A 4,639-nucleotide genomic window follows, 5' to 3' on the forward strand; every position below is an offset into this window, starting at 1 on the left:
ATCAAAACAATTTGATTGGTGGTAGAAGTTTACCATAACCAGCAGAATATTTTGAGAGCACTGGGAAAAGGATCATGTTGAACTGTATAATGGTAATCTGCTGCTTAGTTGCTTCGGGTAGGTCTTAAAAAAAAGTGGAGAGATCTAAAGAACTTAGAAAGTAAAGCCAGCAGAAAGTGAAGAGAATGTGATTTGCAAATAAGGTAATACTCTTTAAAGCACACATAAGTTTTATTTATTGCATCTTTGTTCCACCAAATAATTTGTAATTCCTAAGCTTTTGAAAAATTTTCCTGAGAGGGACCAATTTTATATGATGGAGCATGACTGAATTGTATCACACCAATAACTGTTTCCCATGTTACTTATACTTTGAGGGGCAACTTTTCATCTATATTCTTCTTCCCTGCTTGGTACTTAGAGAAGCTATTGGCTGTAACTGTGCCTACTTTGGATGGGAACAAATGGTGCTAATTTTGCAATATTTCCCAATCTGGTGTGATTATAGGTTTTTCATGCTCATCTCATAGGATGGTGCTATGTGGGATCTCATTGACAGTTAACAAAATATCATGCAAAATTTCACAAGATTTCTCCATCATTCTGTAAGATTTTAAGGTTTGTTACTAATGTTGCTAAAATTAGCAATTTCATAAGATTTGTGGTGAATTTGGCGGGAGTTTGGGTGCGTTGGTATTCAGGATCTGAAAAGGTGATGAGCCCTGAAATATACCTCAGTAGTTTTCTGAAGGAGACAACTGCAAATTACATAAATATATTTGCCTTATATCAGAAGGAATCCAAGTTCATGTTGTATTTGTGTTTTAAAAATCCATGTACAAGATGCATTGTTTGGAAGAACCTTAAAACAGAATGTTGATTTTGTGAGTGAGGGATAGAGTAGAGAAGTCAGTATTTTTTTCTCCAATGCAGTGGTTCTCAACCTTTTTAATGCCGCGACCCCAACCGGTCGTAAGTCGAGGACTAAACCGGTCGTAAGTTGAGGACTAAACCGGTCGTAAGTCGAGGACTACCCAACCGGTCGTAAGTCGAGGACTTTCCCTGCCCGGGAGCGCCGCACATGCGTGGTTCCGCCCCCTGCGCCGGCCGAGGCGTAGCTGGCAAGTGGCAGAGATGGAGCAGGCTGACCACCAGCTGGCCCAGCCCAAGGGAGGTAAGGCACCCGCCAGAAAAGGGGAAAAAAATGGCGGACAAAAAAAATGGCAGACAAAAAAAATGGTGGACAGCCTTGCTTGGCGACCCCCGTGAAATGGTCGATCGACCCCAAATGGGGTCCCGACCCACAGGTTGAGAACCACTGCTCCAATGTGTTTTAATGATTGCCCTCATTGTGTATTACAGGCATGTCAGAGATAGGAGCCATAGCCACATTCTTCTCTTATGACTTTGGTTCTATATATTACGATTATTCTTTTTTTTACTCTCTCCTTGTCTTTGTCTGTCCAACAGGGTACTAAATCAGATTTATAAATTCTTCTCAGCAGAATTGTATCATGCTGACGGTAAGATACGGATAGTGGAACTAATCACAGATACCAGAGACCATATATTTTGCAATAAGAGCACTGTAAGAAACCATATAACTATTTCACACTTTCTCTAGAGTACGTTATTGACCTTTCAGACAAAATGGATAACCTGAAAATCTAAGCTTTGCTAGCATAATGGGGAAAATGGCTTCACAAGAGAACAATTGAATTTCTATTTCAGATGATAGGAAATCAATCTGAAGCAGCCACTGAAGAAATAAGGATTCAGTCATTTTATCTAAAGTTTAATTTTGAAAGAGAAAAAGAATGATTAAGATATAATGATGCAATACTATTTTGAAAAATGAATGTGTTAGATTTTATATATTCTTGAGAATAATATCTATCTTCTAGGGTGATAGTTGATATATTACCAGAAATTCATCACAGAAAGAAAGATAAAAATGACCATGATTTTTATATTTACAAATTTAGACATAATTGCCTGCTATTAATTAGAAATATCTTATATATTGCTATAATAGAGAAACCATTAAATAGGCTCTTGGGTCATTTGATCAAAGTTCAATGGGTAAATAATGATCATCTTAAATCAGACTTCAGAGAGAGGACACCTTCAGATGAAAATAACATTTTAAATAGAGAAGTCTTCTTTGTAAACTAGATATGCAGTCCTGTACTATTCTCTGATATTGAAAGTTCTATATGTAGAGAAGAATGTCTCTTTGGAGGATAGAAGAGGATCACCCAAGAAGAATATCACATCTGAACATAACAAGAAATCAGAAAGGAAAAACAGAGTTAGATGAGACACCCATCTCATATACCATGATAATTAAACAAAATATATTCAGAGGGAGGAAAATTTCTAAATGTATTACTTTCATGCTTTGCATTTGGTACTTTTGGAAACAGAATGCTGTATTAGATTAATCTTTGTCAAATGTATAAGTGCATTTTTTAAATACAATAACACTCTCTGTGTGGGGGGATGTTGTGCACGCATGTGTATGTGTAGCTACATGTACACACACACACACACAAATTTTTCTTCGCAGAGCTTATTGATCCATAAATGAAGCAATACAACATTTTGTGGGGATTGCAGAATGAATCAATTAACTTTTGGCAAATCATTAAAAAATATAGTTTTGTAAACTTCCCAGGTGTAAGTGAAGTGCCTTTCCTCAAAGAACACCACCATTAGCAGGCTTGCTTAGCTGCTTCAAATGCGGTCACCCCTTTTTTCTAAGGTTGCCTGCATTCTCAGTCACTTGCTTCGCTAAAAATCCCAATGGGGTTGTTCTTACTGCTTTCATAATAACTATTTTGATTTGATAGAGTTTAAAAATATTTTCATAGTTTTTTAAAAAAGGAAAAGAAAGCCTTGAGACTATTATGCCATTCAGCAAGAAAAAGAGACACAGGAATTTCAGGGTTTGATTTCTTTTTAGCTGTCACGGAAATGCCTGTATTGGTTTTTGCAGTAAATTTACTTGTAAGAGATCTGTATCTTTGCATCATTGTTGCATAACTTCCTGTCCTGGTATCAGCTAAGAGAAAGTTGACATTGAACTCAATTTTCCCCTTCCTCAGTATCATAAATCCCAAGATGATATCTTCAATTTTACCCACGGTTTCTACTAGTTTTATCTCATCAGTTTTATCTCACAGTGATCAGATTAAGATGCATTCTTAAGATGGATTCCAGGTGCCACTTCCCCCACTGTACACCCAATGCTGTCAGCCTAATGCTGAATGGACTTTTCAGCTGCCCCTCCCCCCCATCCTTGATCTTGTTGGTCTGATGCCAAAAGGGCAGTTTGGCTGTTGTGCCCCTCCTGCAATGCCAGCAGCCATGTGCCACTGATTTTATGGCATGCTGTCCCCCAAAGCCCCGTCAGTCACTGCCCCCAGTGCCATTGATTGTCTGGTGGCTTTTTGTCTCATGGAATGAAAAGCCGGGGACAAATGATGCCTGGGGGAAAGGGCCAGGTTGAAGAGATGGGGGAAGAAGGCCAGGGGGCCATTGGTAATGGACAATGGCCAGTGGAGGGCCAACAGAGGAGGAAAGCTGGCTATGAATTGTCTGAGGCAAGTGGCTGGGGGCGAATGGGGTATGGCCAAGGAACGGTGCCTAAACGTCCCATTCTGTTTAGTCTCATGTTACCTTCTGAGATTTTGTCACCTTCATAAGATTTAATTTAATTTAATGGCCTTGTATCCAATTTTCAAGACTGCTCCCAAATTTGTCCATTATAAGTGCAGCCAATTTCTTGCTAGAATAGTATTCATACTCTGAGGTTGCACAAACTGAAAAACATCCATAGTAAACTTGCCCAGATAGAGTCTGAGTCATCCACTAATAATAACCATTGTTACACAGTTCATTAAAATAGTACTTACACAAGAACAGATGAAATAATTTTATGTGCCAAGTGTATTGCAGATTGATTAAAGAATAATCTAATCTAGTTTTCACAAAGTCAGGACTAATACATCACTTACCATTCTAAATCATGTTCTAAACAGTGCTGGAGTGCCTGCCGTGTGATAATTTCAGTGATATATAATACATTTTAATTTCTTAGAAGTCAACAATTACACATTGGATCTTCTGATGCAAGTTCCTTTCTTTGAGAATAACCATCTAAGGTCAGTAACCACAATGTTTTTTGAATTAGTGGCATTTGCAAGAACTAAAAATCTTTTTTGTGTAGGTGCAAAATTATGATCCATGTATAAAAGGGACAGGGCTGCTTTCATCATTCTGATCATCCCCCTTGACCCCTGATCACTGTACTCTGCTGCTCCATACTGATGCCAGATTTGTGCCAACTACTGAAAGTTTGCAGTATTTTTATTGGAACATGAACAAGTGAATCTTTAATGTTGAGTTTGACATTATTAGGTCCTATAATAGTTTGTTGTCTATGCAGACAGGCTTTTCAAAGTATTTGGTCTCTATAGCCTATTACATAGCTGTTGTTGCTAATAAATAGCTGTTCGAGTTTAAAGAGCTTCCTGTAAAATAGGACAGATCTGTCAACCAAGTCAGGAAGGAAGTATTATTGCCCATGGAAGGATGTAGATCACAGCAAGAGTTGCTTGTTCTTTATCTCCACCCC

Source organism: Protobothrops mucrosquamatus, unplaced genomic scaffold (assembly GCF_001527695.2).
Source record: "Protobothrops mucrosquamatus isolate PMUCROS unplaced genomic scaffold, P.Mucros_1.0 scaffold1072, whole genome shotgun sequence".
Classification (NCBI taxonomy): Eukaryota; Metazoa; Chordata; class Lepidosauria; order Squamata; family Viperidae; genus Protobothrops; species Protobothrops mucrosquamatus.